At 37.3% G+C, this 22774-nt stretch overlaps 1 protein-coding gene across 2 annotated transcripts in view; it reads left to right on the top strand.

Annotated features, from left to right (window-relative positions):
* The window catches only part of NREP (neuronal regeneration related protein), a 305011-nt gene that overhangs the window by 251100 nt on the left and 31137 nt on the right, over positions 1-22774 (top strand). The gene's annotated exons all lie outside the window — the stretch shown is intronic.

Raw genomic sequence — 22774 nt, 5'->3', positions numbered from 1 at the left:
GTTATCTTTATGGGAAAAAAATAAACATTGATCTTTACCTTATTCAATGCACAAAAATTAAATCAAAATATATTATATACCTAAATGTAAAACCTAAAACTATAAAACTTATAGAAGAAAACATCGGAGAAAATCTTTGTGACCTTAGAGTAAGCAAAGTTTTCTTAGGTTGAATTAAAAAGTTATAAACCATAAATTTTAAAAAAGATAAATTGGACTTCAAAAGAAAAATATTTTTGCTCTTCATAAGACAAAAATGAAAAGATTGGAAGAAAATGGAGCAAAAAATTTGAATAGATTTCACAAAAGAAGATATATAGATGGTCAATAAGCATATGAAAAGATGTTTAATATTATTAGTCATCAGTGACATGCAAATACAATGAGATACCACTACACATCATTAGAATGGCTAAAATTAACAACAAAAAATCTGACATTACCAAGGGTTGACAACAATGTGGAGCATCTACAGGTCTCCAACACTGCTGGTGGCAGTGTTTTAGAAATGAACTTTTATCAACTTCTAATCCTTGGTATTTACCCAACGGAAACTAAAGTATATGTCCACACAAAGACATATACACAAATATTTGTAGCAGCTATATTTGTAATTGTCCCACACTGGAAGTAACTCTAATGTCTATCAACAGGTAAGTGAGCAAACTAATTCTGTTTTATCTACATAACAGAATATTGCTAAATAATGGAAAGAACTGTTAAGATATCTAACAATATGAATGAATCTCAAAATCACGTTGAGTGAAAGAAGGCAGGCAGAAAAGAGCAAACACTCTAGGATTCCACTTAAATACAATTCTAAAAAATGAAAAATAGTTTATAGCGACAGAAAGGAGATCTGTGGTTGTCTTTGGATGGGGATAGAGTGGCGGGAGCCTTATAAAATGTTGCAAAGAAACTTTCAGGATGATGGGAATGTTTGTTATCCTGATTCTGGTGATGATTTCATGCATATATACATATGTCAAAGTTGATCAAATTGCACACTTTAAATATGTGCAGTTTAATGTACATCAATTATGCCATGATAAAGTTGAAAAAATTTTAAATATGAAAACATTTGGCTTGGCAATTTCCTACCTTATTTTGCCTCATGAATTTCTAAATCATTTCGTTAGGGTATGTGGACAACCTGTTGGAATTTGTACACATTGAGACATCTTTTGGGCAAAATAGATTTCACCTCCAATAGAAATCTTAACTAATATTTTCATTTTGCTGTATCTACCTGGCTGGTAGATGCAAAGGATAAGAATAACGAATTGAATTGAATATTTGAGCCCAGTATCTCCTATTGCATATTGTTTCCAACATATAGAATATATGAGGTCATCTTAGGAAGACTTTTAACCTTTTGAGGAAGTTATAATTTAAAATTATAAAACATTAAAACGAATTTGCACAGGACAACTGAATTGCCTCAGGGAGTCGGTGTATCTTCCCTGCTCCATCTTTCATGAAGCAATCAGCACAGAGATTTTAAGTGGAGACATTGTGATCAATTTTGTAGTTGGTAAGTCTACTGAAAGTGTCACCTATAATTTGGAGGTTGTTTCTGATAGTGTAGTACAATTAGGCCTTCCTACCATGAGTTCGCCCAAAGTCTAAAAAATGTCTCTATTTTAAAAATACCATGTGGTTCTTTGTTTTTCTACACCCACTTGAATTTTCCACTTATTGTGTATATTGTGGGAAATTTCTTGTTCTTCTCTGCTTTACTCATTTAGAACTATCAGATGCCCAGAGAATCTATTTTCAGCTCTATTTTATGGAACAGTCAAAAGTCTCCTATAGTTAAGTATAAATGAAACTAAGTACTCAAAATGTAAGAGTCTAATTTGAAACACAGATTCTCCAAGTTCTAAATATGTTTCAAGGTTGGCAGAATACATGATTACATCTCTAAGGATTGTCATTTATATTTCAGTCCATGAACAGATGAGTCAATGTCTTTTTAGGCTGGTAGCTAACAAATTGCTTTAGGTTAAGACATTTTGAATGAGTTCAATTTCATGACAAGCTTACTACTAATACTGATAAACTGGCAATTCTATCTACTACAGAGCTTTCTGTCTTTTCCATATGGAAATTCCAATGACATAGCCATGGAAATGGAATACAGAATTTAGTGATCAATATTAGCATGTTAGAATAAATATTTGGAGCACTACAACAATTGCATCTACTGTTCATCAAGCCATTACCTAGGGTTAGGCACTGTGCTGATCATATTATTAACAAAAGCAAGCATTTATAAAGTGTTCTGTACAAGACACTATGCTAAACACTATATACATTTTCTTTATTAATCCTCACAATTATAAACATGGATTAGCCTTATTTACTGGTGAAGAAACCGAGGCATAGTAAAACAATAACTTTTCAGTTCCACAGTTAATAAATAGCTGAATCTAGAGGAAATAATTCTTTAGTGTGTCAAGCCACTCATTTTCTCCTTGGCCTCTGCCTTTTTATTCCTGAAAGTTGAACTAACTCCCCTTCTGTCTTAGTCTGTTGGCTGTTACAACAAAATACCACAGACTGGGTAGCTTATCGACAATAGGAATTTATTTCTCAGTCCTGGAGGCTGGAGATTTGAGGTCATAATTTCAGCGTGGCTGGGTGAGGGGCCTCTTCCAGGTCACAGACTTCTCATTTTCGCATGGTGGCAAGGACATAGGGCTCTCTCTGGAACCTCTTTCATAAGGCGTTAATTCCATTCATGAGGGCTCCACCCTTGTGACTTAAGCACCTCCCAAAGGCCCCACCTACTAATACCATCACCTTTGAGGTTAGGATTTCAACATATGAATTTTGTGGGTACTCAAGCATTCAGATCATAGCACCTCTCATCCTTCCCTGCCCCTGACAGCTGTTGCCTTTCAGGCCACAGAACTCTTGAAGTGCGAAGAATAGTACTTGAGATGTAATAAGTGCCATGAAAATAGATATGATCCAATTTTTTAAGCTTCAAATAGAATTAGTCTAAATTTCACCAAAAAGTTCTTCTTAATTTTTTTTCTGGAGATCCTGGGAGTGAGAATATATTACCTATTGATACATAACAAATTTTTCCAAAACTTAGTGGTAACAAAATAATTATTGATTATTTCTCATGGTTTCTTTGAGTCAGTAAGGATATTGTAGAGATGGTCTGCCTGTGCTTCACGATGTGTGGGCTCTCAGCTGGAAAGCTTGAAGGCTGAAGGGATCACCAAAACTGGTTTGCCAACAGTTTTAGGAGTTGACGCCGGCTCGGTGCTTAGCTGGGGATATTCGTCAGAATATACACACATGGCCTTTCCATGGCACACATGATGGAAACTTTCAGGATGTATATTCACACCTCACATAATGGTAGTGTGGTTCCAAGGGCATACATCCCGAGAGAGAGCAGGTGTCAGGTGCAAGCCATATCGCCTATTTTGATCTAGCCTCAGAAGTCATGCAGCATCATTTTCACCCCATTCTGTTGGTTGAGGCACTTATAAAGATCTATCAGGTTCAAGGAGAAGGAACATAGACTCTTTCTTGATGAAGATGTGCCAATGTCACCTTGTACAAAGAGTATGAGGGATGAGGGGTATGCATTGGTCTGGCCTTCTTTGCTAGGTAAAGTTTGCTAAAGTGAGAAATTGAAAAATTTTCCAAGTCGCTGATGACCCTTAGCTCTTGCTTTTGCTGAGTCAGTTCCATTAATGAATTGTCTAGCTGTTTTATATGTTTTCTCCCTATTCTATACAGCACTTGAAATCCAGCCTCCTTCCATGATTTACACACAAAGAAATACATTCCCTACCAAACACCCACAAACAAAAACACTCATTAAAGTCTTTTCTGTGTAGTGGACTTGACTGAGGCTTGAAGCAATGGATAGGATTTACACTGTAGCCAAACTAAAGATAGAATATTGGAAACCAATAATTTGAAAAGTTCTATAGTCTCTTGCTTACTTTTGAAGGCTTTTCTTTCTCCTCGTTTCCATCTATTTTTTTATCTGCCTCTTCCCTCTCAAGAGTAAAAGCTTGAAATACCTTCCTTTTCCTTATAAAAATTATTTTGTTTTAGCTCCTCTACATCTTCGTACCCCATACTCAGCACACAGACTCTCTTTGTATGTACAAAGATCCAGTCATGTATTCTGCCAAACAACAGGCCATCTAATCTAAGCCTCACCCTATTTCCCTCCTTCACCTCTTTCTGCAAGGGCAAGAAGAAGTGAAGAGATTTAGTCCTTCAGTTGTATAAATTATTCCCTATTCCTACCCCATTTTCTCCATGGAAAAGGCAGAAGTTGCTACATTCAGTTGTGGTTTTAAATAACACTTTCCTCCTCTGCATTGCATTGGCGTGCGTTGAATTGCAGCCAGCACTATCCACTTAAGTTTTCCATCTCTGATTTCCAAAACATTCAGGGAAAAGCTCAGCCTCAGACCTTATGAATATGCCTAAGAGAGCTCCTGAGGCAAAAATCACCATGCAATCAAAAGAGAGCCTCCAATTCCCCATTCATATCCAAACCAGGTAGGTAAACCCCACTTTTGTCCTTTCTGCTTTAGCTCAATTCTGGGTCTGTTTGGGTTCCCTTTCCAATGCCTATCCTTAAATCCTATGAATTTTAAGAAATAAATAAACCTCAGGAGAGGCCTTTATGGAAACATCTAAATATGATAGAGATACTCTCTGAATAGTTTCTAAATAGCCAGATGCTGAAAGAATATTGCTTCCCACATGGCAGCCATGGTACAAATTTTAACCATTTTCTCCATAGTCATGTACTCACTACTCCCCTGACCCTCGTCTTAGCAATTCTGCCCAGACCCACTCCTCTCCATTCTGGCCCTGCCGAGAGGGATTGCACCATGTGATCCCACTCACCTGCCTACAGGTGAATGGATCATGGTGGATGACTGGCTCAAACTAATTCAATAAGATAGTTTTCCTAGGACAATGGGATAGGACGAAAAGACAGTAGCTACAATAGTCTGAGCAAAGCAGAGCAAACCTCTTAGCAGAGGCAGAAACACAAAGTAGATGCTAAGAGATTTGACAAGGATTCAAACCATTTGGCTTCCAGAACTGGAGAAAGAAATCTAGTTCTCAAATGCCATCTAGTTCTTGCTTCCTGGCCTTTGAGATTTCCGACTACTCTACTCCTCTTGCCCTTGGGCTTGGCTGAGAGATCCCATCAATGAAACAGTAAGCTGACCTTATTGCTTCAGCTACTTTGTAACCAAGTAAACAGATTATTCTACACAGGATGGAAGAAGAAAATGGAAAGATATTTTTATTTCATTAATTTACTTACCTACTATTTTCTGGGTAGTGAAGAATTAGAAATTGAAGAGTTTCAATAAAATATTATCAATGTTCCTCTCTGATATCCTAGGACCGTTAAAAGAACAAAACATATTTTAATAGTGAATGAAATGTTGTCATTGTGAACTTATTCTAGGTAATCAAAGATCTTCCTCAAGAAACTGTATGCTGCCAAAGTATCTCTGAAGGTATTTTGCATGCATTAACCCTTGAATAGTGAACTTTATTTGAGAGGGCTCCATAGCAGGGCTTTACAGGATGCTAAGGACTATGCTACTTGTCACTGTTTTCAAGAAATCTCTGCTCCTAAGGGTGAGTGTCACAACAAAACAAACACACAAGGAAACAAATAAAAACAGACTTGTCAAACATTTCTGAGAAACATGTACCCATTTCTAGAAATGGAGGTAAAATATGTGTGTAAAATAAAAAATGTAATGGGTTATGGGAAAAGCCTAAATTAACAAATAAATAAAGAGTGGGACTTTGTAAAGCTGCATGTACGATTCTTCATATAAGGAATTTATACCACTGACTGACAATGGGCCACGTAATGCACAGACAAGACATGGTTTAGAGGAAAGGAAGTAGGCTCCACACTATTAAACAAGCTACTAAAACTCATTGAGCTTGTTTCCTTATTTGTAACATGAGGGTAACAGCATCATTTACTACAATGGGATGTTGTGAGGGTTTGACAATATGGCGCAGGTAAAGCACTTGGCACATGCATTGATGTGCTCAGTAAATCTCATAATACTTGTTGTTTAGCAGTTGTTTTCTTCATTATTACAAACGTCTCTGAAAATTCTAGTGTAATTTTCCTAGTAAATGAAGAGTCCGATGTGCTGGCTGGAAACTGGCACACAATTTGCCTCTGCTTACCAAGACCATGGGACAGAGTCCATATTTTTTCCTATATGTCATCACTTTAAACACGTGAGAGTTGTGTGTGTGTGTGTGTGTGTGTGTGTGTGTGTGTGTGTGTGTGTGTCATTTGATCTGTACCGAATCCTATGGTTTCAGCCATCAAGCTTCAGTTTCTTTCTCATTCTTTAGTTTCACTCACTTTTACTCACTGGCAAGACTAAGAAGCTGTTTTGATATTTTGCTGTCTAAACTTTAAAATTACTAGCAAAACAGTCAGATTCCTGGACTTCCCCTACCTTGTTTATCTCAATCAACCCACTTCACGTGAGCCATCACACAGGCAATCAGATTACAATTGTACTGGATAGGAAAAAGTGACCCAACCTGCTACTAGAATATTATTGCAAACCCTGCCATATTTTATGCTTCTAACAAATTTCCTTTTTTTTCCTTCTCTCTTCGCCTACAATTTGTGGAACTTTGACAATCTTAAATCATACACCTTGCCCTCAGAAATTTGCTTTTTCTTTCTCAGTTTACTCACATTAATAAAACCCATATTTTGAACTTAACAATTGAGCTTAAAACATTTTTGTTCAAAATACCACTAGCATACCTATCTCGATTAATGTGCAAACATACTGAAGCATCGTTGCCTTTACTCCTAAGTGTCCCACCTCTCTTATACTCTCACTGTCACGTTTAGAAATGTGTGTGTTTACATGCACATAGTACACAATTCAAACTGTGCAATTGGTCATGCAATTAAAAATGAGCTACGAGCTACTTAGTTCCCTCTCTAGAGACAATCACTGTTAATTTCTTGTGATAAATATATACTTTAAAAAAACAACACAAAATGTAGCATACATTAACATTCTCAGCTAGGACTTCTTGAGAGAATTAAGTTCTCATACCCTAACATATCCATGGTGTGTAATAAATTAACTTTTATCTCAGGTATCAGCAACGGTATTATGTACCATCCATGGGAGAATTGAGGGAATGATGACAAATAGTTTTCTCTGTCCCCTGGTTCAGATGAGGAACTATAGTTAAGAAGTACTTTCACTGAACAATCTAGCTTGCAGATTATATTCATGTAGATCTGTTCTACTACTTACTTCTCATCCTCCTTCTTTTCCTTGTTCTTCCTCTTTTACTTTTATATTGAGGTATAACAAATTAGAAAGTATATGGAGTGCATCAGTCTTAAAAATACAGCATATACTTAAATTTATATATGTTCACACCCATATAACCACCATTCAGAGTACGATCTAGAACATTTCCATCATTTTATGTCCCCTCATGCTCCCAGAAACAACTTCTAGTTTAATTTCTGCCATTACAATTAGTTTTTCCTGTTTTGAAATGTCCTGTAAATGCAATCATATTTGGATTTCCCTTCTTTCCCTCAACATGTCAGAGAGATTGTCCATGTTGCTGTATGTATCAGTTCATTTTTATTGCTGATTATCATTCCATTATGTGAACAAATCACTATTTATTCTCCTGTTGATAGGTATCTGGATTGTTTCCATTTGAGGACTATTTTGAATAAAGCTGCTGTGGACATAGGCACTCATTTATCTTGGGCAGGTCAGGAGGTAGGCATATGCTCAGCTTTAGTAAACATTGCCAAACAGTTTTCCAAAATGTTTTTCAATTTTGCTCATTTGTTTAACAGCTGCATAGTATTATATGGATTTGCCGTGATTTATTAAAACTACTTGACTATTAATAGTAATATAAGTTGTTTTCAACTATTTGCTATTAAAAAAATATGTTCAAAATATCCTTTTGCATAAATCATTTTGAACATATGTAAGTTTATCTATAGAAAAAAGTGTAAGAAGTGAATTTGCTGGACCCAAGAACGTGCATTTTTAAGTTTGTTAGACATGAAAAAAATTGTCTCCAATGTGTTTTAACTAGCACATACACCTTACTGGCAATATTTGACAGTGTTTTACCCCATCCATGGACTTAGTAAGTCATCAAATGTTTTGAACTTGTCTGTCCCATAGGTATAAATCATGTTTCTTTGTAGTTTTAATTTGAAAGTCTCTTATTATAAGTGATATTGGATATCTTTTCATAAGTTCAAAAGCATTCGTATTTCCTTTTCTGTGATTTTTCTTTTAATATACTTTACCTATTAGTCTATCGAGTTGGTCTTTTATTGATTTAGGAGAGCTGTTTTTATAGTAAAGAAATTAGTGCTTTCGCTATAATATGAGTTACAGATATTTTCCCCAGACTGCTGCTTGTCTTTTGTATCTGTTAATAATTGAGGAATAATTTGGAATATTTCCTTTACATAAGGTTTCCAAAGCATATTTTACAAAGCCCTAGTCTACCCTTTTTTTGCCACCCACAAGAAGTGTCTTGATCATTATTCATGAATAAAAATAAATTATGCTTTAAATGCATTCTCTGGATTATTAAAAATAATTTTGCCCTAATGCACAACCCAGAGAATTGAAAGGAAGCCTGAATATAAAAAAGCAATTGACAGACATGCAGAACATGAGTATGGCTGGTATCTTAACAATTTTTTCAAGAAAGCAAAAGGCAAGTTACATTCTTAGTAAGATTATGTGTTAGGATCATCTGTTCAGCTTTGAAAAGTGTATTTGATAATCAGATGCCTCACACTACTCTTAGACAGCAAGTCAGAGAGATATGGGCAGTCGCTGCACACTGCTCCCAAATACTTGGTCAACTTAGAATATCTCATAAAATGAAAGATATCCCTCAAAATGAGGATTGGTATAAAGAGGGACCTAAGGCATTATTCTAAGTAGTGATATTACAGAGATGCTTAAACTATCAGTCTCAAACTTCAGGAAGATTTCTCCTCACCCACTGACCTCTGCTATTCAAATCAAAATATTAGAACCTGACATTCACTTATTTCCTTCCATTAGATTATTTGCACCAGAGACCATTTATTATTTGTATCAATTTTGTATTCCTGCCATAACTACCACAAATTTAGCAGTTAAAACAGCACCCGTTTCTGCAGGTTAGAAGTTCAGGTCGCCAGGGCTCAGCTGGATCTGCTACTTAGACTCTCTAAGACAGAAATCGGAGTGTGAGCAGGCTGCTTTCTGGAAGCTCTGCAGTGGAGAATTGGGGGGCTGGATCCATCTCCAAGCTCACTCAGGTCGTTGGTGGGATTTAGCTCCCTGAGACTGTAAGCCATGGCCCCCATTTCCTTGCTGGCTGTCAGCCAGGAGCTTCTCTCATCTCTTTAAGGCCACCTGCATTCCAGTCTCATTGTCCCCTCCATCTTCAAGTCCACAACAGAGCATTGACTCGTTCTCACATTTTGAATCTCTCTGAATTCCTCCTTTCATGGTATCTCTCCATGTTGCAGCTGGAAAAGTTTCTTTGCTTCTAAAGACAAATGGGATTAGGTGGGCACAACTGCATCATCCAGGATAATCTTCCTCTCTAAAGGCTTATAACTGTAATTACATCTGCAAAGTCCCTTTTACCATGTAAGGTGACATAGTCAGAGGTTTTGGGGATAGGATGCAGACATTTTGGGGGGGTATTAATCTGCCTAATATATTCTCTTCCTACTTCCTTCTCACCTCTCTCTTTTTCTTCTCTCTTTCCCGCTCCCTCTCTCCCTGCCATCAAGCAAAATGCTGGGCATATAGTGTAAAGAAAACTAAATAAATGTTGGTTGGTTCAATGATGCTTTTAGAGTGCTTAATCTTGAGGCTTCAGTCTGAATTCTGGGAATATATATTAAAAAGAATTTGTCAAGTGGTTTATAAACTCCCAGAATATCAGAGTAGAAAAAACAAAAGGGGTTTCTCATCTCCTTTCCCCTGCAGCCTGGGGTGAGGGGCCTGCCTAGTTAAGGAGTGTGGTCCTGTGTATCTGGACTAAGCTCATCTTTGGGGTTGCCTAAGCACCTTGAGGTTGCTGTGCCATGCAAGGCTTGGGGACAGAACAGACAGAACTCTGTGATGACATATGCCAAATTTGGACTCATTTTTAGATGAACAGAAGAATATTAAGCACTCTAGAGAAGGCAATATATTTTTTTAAAAAGAAATATCCTACGCGGTAGAAAAAGAACTTTAGATCATTTGAAATGTTATCTAATTCTGGGGTCTTCTTGGTGGAGAGCAAAGAGACATCTTTGCATGAGAATTTTCATCATGATCTACCTAGAGGAAAATTGTTACTGATCTTTGCTGGACAGCTGAAAAGACAGATTCTCACCTTTCCTCAACAAGTTTCACTAACGATTAATCTTCATTGTCAAATGTTCTCAGTGAAATAATCATCTCCAGATTTCTTGAGCAAAGATATTTTGACTAATACTTTAGTTCCCACACTTTGGTTTGAGTGAAATAAAAGCACTGTATCATTTTTTGCAATGCTCAAGGACTAATTAATAACCTATAAAAACTATTTATTATATTTGTTTTAGAGAAATAAATATTTACTAAGGTTTTTATGTAAATAATTCTGTCTACTCCCTAGATTGCACCTTCCTTAGGCAAAGGATTTATTTTTAATCCAAAAACATAGTACATAGTGTATTGGATACATGATAGTTTCTTATAAACATTTTTTAGAATAAAAGCCCAGAAAAGGCTCAGAATGGAAGTTATATGTACTGTAACTTGCATACTGTACTGTCTGCTGTAACCTGCAACCAGATACATATCGATGATGTATGAACATACTTAATAGTTGAAAGAAGTTGTGTTTATATATGGTAAATTTCTGGAATTATCAATACTATGTTGACTTTAGTTGAATATGGATAAACATGGAACCTAAAATAGATCATCTGAATATCATCATCTGTTATTTAAGAGAAACTAAGCAGCAGTAACCATTAGTAACAAGATAACATTACTTAATTCAAAACTATTATGCTATAAAACTCAACATCATTTATATTAAATCTCTATGATGAATAATAAGAAAAATTCATGATAAGAAACATTTCAAGAAAATAATATCTTTTAGGTGTTATTTCAAAAGTGATTTCAATTATGTTCTTTGTGGGAAACACACCACCCTCCTGGTCAAAGGCTGTGATTATAGTTCCCATGAAGAGCCAGAGGTACCCACGTCAATGTGTTTGGTGAGGAGCTGATTGAGACGACCCCGCTGTGCAGCTCCGAGGCCATACACCTTTTCCTCTCTGTGGGGCCAGACTGACTAAGTGTGCTCACCAAGTGCATAAAGAAGTTCCCCCAAATGAAACAGTGATTTGCTTATTGCTGAACCTTCAGACTTTCAGAAACCTGAATGTTTCTCAGGTAGAAATATAATCGCCCTTTTATAAAAGCTTTGCATATTAAGGATGAAAATCTCAGAATTATTTCTAAAATTTAGTGAAACGTGCACTAGCAAAAATTACAAAGGAATTACAGTTCAAAACCACTGAAGAATTAAAAAAAAAAAAATCATCCATCCTGTCACCTCTGATTGTTTATCAGGAGTGCAAAACTGAGACCTTTGACTAAATATTGAGATAATGATTTGACAAGACATCACAGTTTGAGGGCAACTAAAGAAATGCATTTAAGCAGAAGACCTCACTTACAAATTTTCACACAATAGTTTCATTCTAAGCTTTAAAGTCATAAGATTTTAGGGTTTTATAACTGGAAAAGATTTGGAGAAACTTTTAGTTCAATCTCCTTGTCTTATAGATCATGGAATTCCCATTAATTTCATTTCCTCTAAAAATTTTCCTACTGACAGTATTTTACAGTGACATTTATAACAATCCTACAGCTAAGCAATTTTAACAGCAGATATATATGTGTGTGTGTGTATATATGTATACATATATATTTTAAGTCATTCTGTAATCACAGTTCCTTTGCTTCAATTTTTTTTAGCTGAAACCGAAGCCATGCAAAATGTTCTTAGAGACTTTGGTATAATTTTTAGTTTACATTATTAGAATAGGGAAATACTAAATTTTGATGGAATGGTAAAATCCCACCTCTGAATTTTCTATTGGAATACATAAATATATGATACATAAAAACATATGTGTGTTTTTATATATATATGTAAAAGAATATAAAGCCTCTGGTCAGACAGTCCTTTCAAAATCTATTTCTGTCGTTTAATAACTGTGTGTGATGTCAGGCAAATTATTTACGCAGTAATCCCAGATCTGTTAAAATGAATTAAAGAACTCTATGTATTTTACGAAGTTTAAGGGACATTATGTAGGAGAATGTGCTTAACACAGTACCTCTCAAAACATACCAGCTCAATAGCTACTCCTTTTATTCCTTTCTTCCATCACTCATGTGTCTTATACCTATTACTTGAATTCATTCTACATCGTTTCATTATTTCTAAATGAAGTATCAGTGCTATTCTCCTAACATTTGATTACTTTTGTTCTTCAGATGAAGCCAAAATTTTCTATTTTGAGTGTTTCTTTTCTGGAAGAAAGAAGGGTTCCAAGCATGGACATTGGAATTACTTTGAAAGAACTCATTCAAATCAAGCTATAGTGCTTTTTTCTCTTGCTTGCCCAGGGAGAGGGAATTGGGAAAAATTCATTAGTTTGTCTTCCTGAAGTCTAGTCAAATTAGCATCAACTTTATTTTAACTTTGGCACTAAATTAAACTTGAGCTTGTTGTGGTTACGGGTGAAAAAATAATTCTAACACCACACATGCATTCTAAACTTAAGCTGATTTTACAGCCTAAAGAAAGAAATTACAGTTTGCTTTTTTAATTCTCCACAAATTCTGTGCATCTTTAAAATTGAATATTGATGATTATTAAACATGTAGTAAAACTTCATTATCCTGAATCAGTTTAGCCACTTTAGACTTTATTTCTGAAGAAAAAATGTGCTCTTTCATTTTTATACATTAAACAGATATTTTACCTATTTAGTGCAAGTTCTGTGTCAAACACCAGGGATCTAAAAATCAATAGTAATGATCCCCAAAGTCTGGTGATAAGACAAGAAAACACAATGAAAGTCTTAACAATACGTCATGGCGTGTGCTAAACTAGATGAATGACTACCTTTCTGATCTCATCTGTATTACTCTTTTCTTTTGCTCACTACATTCCAGCTACCTTACCTCAATCACACTCTTCCTATCCCTAGAACACCCCCATTGATTCCTGCCTCTGTACCTTTGCACTTGCTTTCCCCTCTCTGATAGAAACGCTCATCCCCTCTATCTTTCAATTCCTTGCTCCGTTTCATCATTCAGGTCTTAACTTGTGTCAGCTCAAAGAGGCCTTCCATAAATACCCCTTCCCTCCCCCTGTCCCCAGCCATTCTTTGCCACATCACGTTTTAAAAACATTTTTCTTTATCTGAAAATGCCTTAGTTACTAATTTGTTTACTTGTATCTTGAATTTTTTATTGGAATTGTAGAATTAAGTTCCATTAGGACAGTGCCTGGGTCTGTCTTGCTCACTGCTCTATCTCCAGTGTCTAGAACTTTGCCTTGCATGTAGTAAGGAGATGCTCAGTAAATATATATTGAGTCAAAGGCATAGTGCCATGAGGATTTAGTGGAGCCATCAGGGAAGCTTCACATAGGAGGTAACACTTGACCTGAGGCTTAAAGTACCCTGTTTAAGATATAGGATTAACATCAAATAGGGACTGATTGGAAGATCGAGGTTTTCACCTTGTGTGAGTGAATAAATGGAAGTGTGAAGTTTTGCATAAACAGAGAACAAAAGATATTCTCAGACTTCCAAGGGAGCTGAAAATTTAAGTTTGGGATAAGATTGGTTTATGACATCTGCGGTCATGCAGGTAGGGGTGTGCCACACACACTTAGACGAAGGGCGGTAAGTCTGTGTTGGAGACAGAGGTTTCTGCTACTTTTCACCTTGTAGAGCCACCAGGAGAGTTGCCAGTGAACTATTTCTAAGCATAAATCCTTCGGGGACTACTTTATTAAGTAAGTTCATTGTTTTTGTTTGTTTGCTTGTTGTAATTTGCAGCACATTTTGTGAAAATTATTGAAAATGTGCTGAAACTAGACTTTAAAACATAAAGCTAGACTTTTAAGACCTTAAATCTTGTTTATCTCATTCATTTGTCTCATAAAATCTTCCTTCACATACATTGCACAAATACAGTTCCATCTAACCTTAAGCTGAAGAATCAAAATTCTCGACTGCTTGTATTCCTGAGGATGTGTTTATATATCACCAACTGTGGCTTTGTCCATGTGTGTCTGTAAATCCCTGGGGTGGGAAGATGTTAAAGTAAATTGAGACTTATAAAAAGTAGACAAAAAGAATTCAGGACCTTTAAAACTGCAAAACTGGAAAAAGCGAATTTGTCAACAGAAGGAACCAAGATGTTTCTAACCTAAGCAACCAACAAAGAATTAGCATCCATGTGATTTAGAACAAAAAAAGATTTGCCTCCTTGTCAAGCTCTTCCAGGGAGAAAGCATTTACCTACCCACTTTCTGGACCTTTGAGCCCTCTCTCCCACCAGAACTGGAAGGACACCCATCTGTATGGAGGAGAAAACAATGGACTGCTAATTTGAACTTGAGGTTGTGAGGAGGAAGCAGCAGAATTCCACAGAGATGAGAGGAGGAAGAGAGGAGAGTCAAAGCTCTAAGAAGACAGAGTAGACAATGGGAGGAGGAGACCCAGGAATAAAGGTTTCAGATGTCCGTCCAGGACGGGCTCAGTATGTGGGAGGCAACTTGAGACAGAAAATAGAGAACCACCTTGCACCATCCTCTACTCTTGTGTTTTTGATTGTCCAACTCTAAGATTTTTCTCTCTAATGAATAGCTGAGGCATTTTACCCTTTGAACTCTTCAGGATATAGTTAAGAGATTACAGCTGGATGCTTTAAGGCACCGACCTTTTGGCACAAACTGAGGCAAATTTATGCAAATGAAAACCTGACAATTCTTGAAACAGTCCTGATTTCAGCTTTAAGGTGCACATTCTCAGAATTCTCAAGGAAGTCTCATGGGTCTTCCAAGTCATAGAGTCAAATTCACTGTTTATTATGATGCCTTTGAGGATCAACAAAAATAAAACTTTACCCTGCTTTAAAAAAATGATTAGGACACTTTTTCAACTGCAGCAAAGTGTTTAATTTAGAATGGCAAGGCTACATACACCACCAACACCAAGATAAACCTGAAGTATGAAATCTGTGCACTTTTAAAAGGAACTGTAATGATAGATATGTAAATGAATATGTGGAGGGCGGGGGTGGGAAGAGACTCTTGGTTTTTCAGTTTTGTTTTCTGACAATATGTCATTACCAGTATTTGGTGGAATAAGTGGCACATGGCATCATTCAAAAACTATTTGTGAAATAAATTAATCACCTCGAAGAATCACAACTTGTTTTAGGAAGAGTTTAGGTGCCATTTTTACAAATTGTTTTGCCTGCAGAACCATCTCATTCCTATAAATTTTCAGGATTTATGGGGTAGAAGAAGGAAAATGAGTCTGTGAAAAAGTCAAAGAAGAAGCTAGAAAGGACGGCCAAGAAATGAAGGGAAATTGAGGAGTGAAGGACTACCCAGTATCCACTGGATCTGGACATCTGTAGGCCTCACAGTAAAACAGGGGAGGCACAAGAGCATGATGGGTAAGAATGGAATTCTGTAATCAGACTTTCTACATTCAAGTCCCAGCTCCATTGTTTACACTGTGTTAAGTAATTGGATGGTTTGACCTCTCCCCACCTCAGTTTTTCATCTGTGAAGTGAGAAACCGATGTCACAGAATTAATACAAGGACTATATGATCTATCTGCCTGCACATGGGGAATGCTTGTTTCAAATGCTATTTTCTGAGAAATTGAGGGCTTTGAGTGAAAAGGAATGCAATCCAATCATGGTTTAGAGAGTCCAGTCAGTTACTAACTAGAGCTGTGATGCTAAATGATTCCTTTCATTTTTCCACCTGCTTCTTTATCTGGTTCTTGTGACTGATTATATATATATATATTTTATGTACACACACACATACATACGCACACATATATGTATGTATGTGTATATATTTTTAACAAGTTTAAAAGGAAAGTACAATAAATGTGTGTGAAATTATTATTATTATTGTTACACGCAAATACCTTTAATATTCTTAACTTGTGTATTTCCACGAATTCCAGGAGACCACACCATCTGATGTTTGAAGTTTCTGGAAAGGGTTTACCTTCTTGAATATCTTCAGAAGAAGAGGAGCTAAGTTGTCCCAAATTTGCAAAGAAGAACCTCATTCTAAAGGCAGTCTTCTGTCTTCCAACTAGCTGTTTCTCATTTTGGTCAGCCTCCGCCTTCCATCTCCACGTTCCACTGAGTGTTCACGTGAGAAAGGCGGTCAGGTTAGGCGAATGCACCAAACTATAACCCTAACTATCTCAGCCTTGACTGAATCCTAGAGTCTAAGGCTACCAAATCCCACTGTGATGGGACAGAATTTCATTCATCTATCAAGGTGCTTGAGCTAATTTCAAAATTAGATTGAGTCTGTATGGAATTTCATCTTAACCACTACACAGTATCAAGGGGTATTTAAATCCAGAGACATTTTTTGTTCCTCCCCCTCTTGAATGATAAGACAAGCACTACCTTCAGATGTGCTCTAAGATGTGCTCTAAGATGCTAACAAAAGATATAACAGAATGTTAGCATCTTAGAGCACATTTTGCATTTCCTTTGTTTTGGAGACTACCCATCGATTACTTTAATTGATTTTAAAATTCAGAATTTCCCAAGGGAAAAAAAATTTTTCTTTGTTAGGGCTAATTAGCTAACACACACACACACACACACACACACACACTCACACTCACACACTGAGATTTTAAAATAATTTCCTTTTACTTGTTTTGGAATAGCATTAACCTCCAGTATTATTTTTAAAGTTTTGTACCACCATTCAGATAAGTTTTAAGGCAAGCAAAAGGCTAATTTTTAAATGTGTTTCATATGGTCTGTTTTGCATGGTAGGATAATCTGGATAAATCTTCCTTTGAGACATTCCTTCCACTTATCTCTTTGTTTCTGCAACAGCCAGCTTGTTCTTCACCTCCAGGAGGGCTAACTTGACTTTTCCAGGGATTTTTGATTATTTCCAGATGTTGGACAAAATACAAGATTGAGAGCACCATGATTTTCAAAAGTTTCTTGCCTCTTACAATTGTCCTTTATATTTTAAATGCTGTTTATCATTGCATTTTATAGAGTGACACAGGTTACAAGTCATCCTATATTCTCTTTCATACTTGGAGTTCACATTTTGCTAAATTTACAGCTATTTTTCCTCCTTTCATTGCCAGTGTCCCAGTATCAATGGCTCAGTTGGTGTTTCGTGTTCCTTCCCGAGACTTAATGAATTCTCAAATATGAAGGCACTTTTCTGAATTTATTCTTAGTGTGGATTTCTCAGTGGTAAAGTGGAGAATCCTCCTCATCTGTGCTGCCTTCAGCAGCTGTGTAAACACAGCTGGAATGTTGCAAGTGGACAGGGTCGACTGTAAATACGTTTCCTTATGTGTTTTGGAATGCTGTTTTGAGAACCACGAACCATGAATTTCAGATGAGCCTCCATGACTGCAACTGTCTTCTTCATATTGAATGTGACTTTCTTTGTTTGGACAAAGCCTTACCCTTGATGGACATATTACTTCTTTAGCCTCAGGCTCTTTCTTGGACTTTCTATTTTACAATATCCTAAACCTCATAACAAACAGAAATATTACAAATTCTGTTGGCTTCTGAATGTTTGATGTAAGGGCGGATTATTAGTTTGCTAGGTCTGCCATAACAAAGTACCACAAACTGGGTGGCTTAAACAATAGAAATTTATTTTCTCATAGTTCTGGAGATCAAGCTGTTATCAAGGTTGATATCTTCTGAGGCCTCTCTCCTGGGCTGGTAGATGGGCATCTTCTCCCAGTGTTTTCACATGGCCTTCTCTGAGTGTGTGCCTGTATCCTAATCACCTCTTCTTATAAGGACCCCACTTTATATTAATTACCACTTTAAAGACCCTATCTCCAAATACAGTCACATTCGGAGGTACTGGGGGTTAGGACTTCAACATATAAATTTTGGAAGAGACAAAATTAAGCCTATCACAGGAAGAAAGCATGAGGAAAGGAGAAATGTTGATAAAATTACCCAAGGCTTGCTGTTGGAATATTTAATGTGAGTTCTACACTCAACACATATAAAATTGAACTCATTATTACCCCCTTTTCCTCACAAATCCACTATTCTTCCTGTATTTTTCTGTTTTAGGAAAGACCAACAGCATCCAAGTGGTCACAAAGCCAAAAATTTGCAATCATCTTGGATTCTTTTCTCCAGCTAATCTCTGGTACTCTATCAAGCTCCTAGGGCAGCGGTCTCCAACCTTTTTTGGCACCAGGGATCGGTGCCCCTGAGAATTTACTTGTGTATATCGATGCACCCAATGATCTTAGGTGGAGCTGAGGTGGTGATGCTAGTGCTGGGGAGCGGCTGCAAATACAAATGAAGCTTCACTCCCTGGCCCACCACTCACCTCCTGCTGTGCGGCCCAGTTCCTAACAGGCCATGGCCTGGTACCGGTCCATGGCCTGGTACCAGTCCATGGCCCAGGAGTTGGGGCCCCCTGCCCTAATGAGTCCTGCAATCTCACGTCTCTGGTTTAACTTGACCTCTTCCCTCTTCTTTCCCATGGCCTCCACCACAATTTGGGCTGTTCATAATTCTCATCTGGATTACTGTGAAAGTCTCCTTCTTAATCATCTCCACTTCCTCAGTTCTGCCCCTTCTCCCTACTCAAACACATCTTTCGAATTGCTTTCACAATAAGCTTTCTAGGAAAAAAATTTGTTCATATCACTTTCAGATTAAATTTCTTCAATAGTTCTGTATTGCTTTAAGCATAAAATTCAGTTTCTCAGCTCAAGCATGCAATACAATTATTTTCCTTTAGTCTGATTGGTTGAACTTAGGTCACATGCTCATCTTGAGCCCATTAGCAAATCCAAACAATTCAATACACTAATTGGCTAAAAGAATTAGTATCTATTTCTTGGGGTCACCTTCCCTGGGACTTGTGGGCTGTATGGGGGAAGGATGGAGACCAGGACAAAATCAGGGTTTCATCAAGAAAGAGTAGGAAGAAAGAGATGAGTGTTAGGCAGGTAACCAGTAATGTCAACTACTCTCTGTTTCTTCATGAAATTTACAGTTTAGTGGTGAAACAGAAAAGTAAAGCCAAAGTTACAGTGCAGTGTGATAAGGACAATCACAGCACTCTGGACAAGGCGTACGATGAGCTCCAAGACTTCTTTCTAATCAGACAAGGGGTCCAAAGAAAGTTTCCTAAAAGAAGTGATGCTTAAAGTAAATTTATGAAGAATGAACGATAGTTAACACTGTGAAGAAGGGGAAAAAAGCATTCTGGCAACAGGAATAGCAAGTGAGAAGGCCCAAGAGTCATGCAACAATCACTCACTGAAAAGTCACACATCATTCAGACTGACCAGAGAGGGACTAAAGATGAGGCTAGAAGGAGAGGTGGGGCAGATCATGATACATCATGTAAGTTTTATTCTATAAACTACCTATAATACCTGTTGGTACCATGTATGTACCAACGAAAATGCCAAACACTGTATGCAATTTTACATAATACAGCACCTTAGTATTATGGTATAAAGCCCAACTGAAAGATGAAGAAACAGACACATAGGTTAAATAACTTCTCCAGGGTCACATAAATTTGGCTCTAATCATTTTATACTTAGCCTTTCACCTAGAACTCAGACTCTTGGGACCCAAGCAGTGATATAGACTGAAAATAAATGAAATTGGGGGAATATATATTTGAGATACAGTTGGATATATGAAGATACATTTGAGAATGAAATATCTAAAGAAGCTTGAAGAAAAACCCTGCATCGAAAATGCGTCTTCTCCTTTTTGACCAAATCCTCTGATGGACTATTCTTTGGTATACATAACGGGAACAGAAGACAAGGGGCAGGTTCTGACTCAAGGGTCTTCGATCACATTTCTTAGCTCATGATTTGTCCCTGCCCCTGCCTACAATGTCTTTCCCCCCGTTTTCAATTTTCTGACTTTTGTTCATTCTTCACAAATTTAGTTTAAGCATCACCTCCTTTAGGAAACTTTCTTTGAACCCCCAGTTTGATTTAGAAAGATGCCTTGGTGCTCAAACTGTACCCTTTGCAGAGCTCTACAATTGTCCTTACCACACTGCACTATAACTTTGGCTTTGATTGTTTCTGCACTCCCTCATCCCAGACCATAAATTCCATGAAGATAAGGAAATTGCCGAGTTCTTTGTCCTCTTTCCTAAGAAAACCTTGGTTTTGTATGGGTCTCTGTCCTTCCCACATACAGTTCACATGGCTCAAAGGAGGCCACCGCTTTCTCATCTCAAGGAATGAATCTGATTGTTTAAGCCAGTGGTTCTCAATCAAGGGTGAGTTTGCTCCTCCAAGGGACATTTGACAATGTCTGGACACATAACCGGTTGTCACAACTGGGGATTACTACTGGCATCAGCTGCTAGAGGCCAGAGATGCTGCTAAACATCCTACAATGAACAGGAAAGCTCCTCTCCTCTCCATATTCACCTCACCCTGCCCCTTGGCTCCATCCGAGAATTATTCATCCAGCTCTCAATAGTACTGACGTTGAGACACCCTGGTTTAAGACGGTATTTCTGTGACTTTGCTTCCTAACTATTAATGGTCTAGGGATGAATATATGCCTTAAATAATCAATTAGACTGAAGCGAAGGACTGATATTCCACAATTGGGAAAGAGATGAAAGAGATGGACAATAAAGCTGGAAAGTTAAATTGTGGTCACATTGTGGCGAGTTTTGAGTGGAAGGCTAAATACAGTCTTTATTCTATAATGGAACGGTGGGTACCATGATTAGAAAGATATTTTAAGAGAGTGAGCATCTCATATAACCTGCAGGATAGATGGGAAAGGGGCAGAGCATGATGGACAGGAGCACTGTGAGACAGCTATTATTACATTTCCCGAGTGAAGCGACACTGTGTGAGTTCCTTTATGTCAGTGGTTAGCGTAGTCTTCTATACCCAGAAAGACTCAAGAATGTTTCTTGGATAGTTGGATTGGTGACCTTTTTTTGGAACACAGTAGACTATGATTCTGACCCAGTATTCTTGTTTCTTAAAATTACTGATGTCACCTCTCTGTGGCTACATGAAGAAAAATTAGCATATAACAAATGCCAAATTCCCCTGTGTTTTGAAAAGATATCTTTGGTAAGTTATACATAAACACTAAAGTGTGTGTGTGCGCATGTGTGTGTGTGTGTTTTATTATAGAAGCAACTTTTGTGTGTGTTTTATTATAGAAGCATCTTCCTGGGATAGATTTTTGTGTCAGTGTCCTCTTAGGTTTCTTTTCAAGCCTGACTGAGGTGAATGACTAAGACCTCAATGTTCAGGTGCCCTTGACCAGCTTGCTAGAGCTTCAGAGTGCAGAAGCAGACCCCAGGCTTCTGCCCTCTCCCATTGCTCCACTTACTACTCAGACCTTCCTTCCATCATTTTCCTGGAAGGTAAACTCTGACCCTGAAGACATCGGGGAAGTTTGAGTTATTTCTTCCCTTTGTTCCTAGCAATGGCTCCAAAGTCAAGTCTTTTTTTTTTTTTTTTGCAGGAAAATAACTGTAATATTTTAGATTAATTCAAGGAAGCTCCTTGCGTGTCCCTTAAACATAACACCCACTGGCAATCTAATAAGTATTTGCTGCTGCAGTGGCTTTTATAGTGTGAAAAGAGGATCTGTAGTCCTAGCGATAAGCTTATAGAGAATTTACTCTTTAGAATTAAGAATGTAAAATATTACTCTTTAGAATTAAGAATGTAAAACATTACTTTTAAGGTGTGCTATTTCTGTGCCCCCAAAATACTAAAATTAAAAAATAAGGCATTCTATAAATGTTTTTGTAAATTCTCTTTCCCCCTTTCCTTTGACTGTTATAGAAAATATTGCTTTAATGATTAGAAGTAAAATGTGGATGGTAAATTTAGAAGACATTATGATCCTTTGTATACTTTTTTCTTGGCAAAGCAATTTAATTAGAAAATAATCTTCCTCCCTAACATCTGACATGTACTATAAAATGATTCTCATTTTGTTGGCAACAAACCAGTTTGTTTGAGTTTGTAGCAAAATTATGAGCTATTACATTACTATGAAAAGATAGATTTTAAATATGAAAGATGAGGGGTTTTTTTTCTTAAATTAGAAATGCAAAGCACTTTAAAAAAAAAAAAGGCAATCTCCAATTTTAAAAAGTACAATTTCAGTGGGATAAAGAGCGGGGGGGAAGAAGAGATTACCAGGGGAATATGTCTTGGGGTGATCACACCAGGTCGCAGCCCATGCAGTCTGTGCACGCGCGTGTCCATGTGTGTGTCTGTGTGCGTGCGCGCAGCCACAGGCCTCCAGGCCCGGCCTTGGGGGTGCTCTGCCCCGGGCTTCCTCCGGGCGGGCGCGGGGCGCGCGTACTCGG

This window comes from Pteropus alecto, unplaced genomic scaffold (assembly GCF_000325575.1).
Source record: "Pteropus alecto unplaced genomic scaffold, ASM32557v1 scaffold20, whole genome shotgun sequence".
Taxonomy (NCBI): domain Eukaryota; kingdom Metazoa; phylum Chordata; class Mammalia; order Chiroptera; family Pteropodidae; genus Pteropus; species Pteropus alecto.
This window is presented reverse-complemented; position numbering and strand designations above follow the sequence as displayed.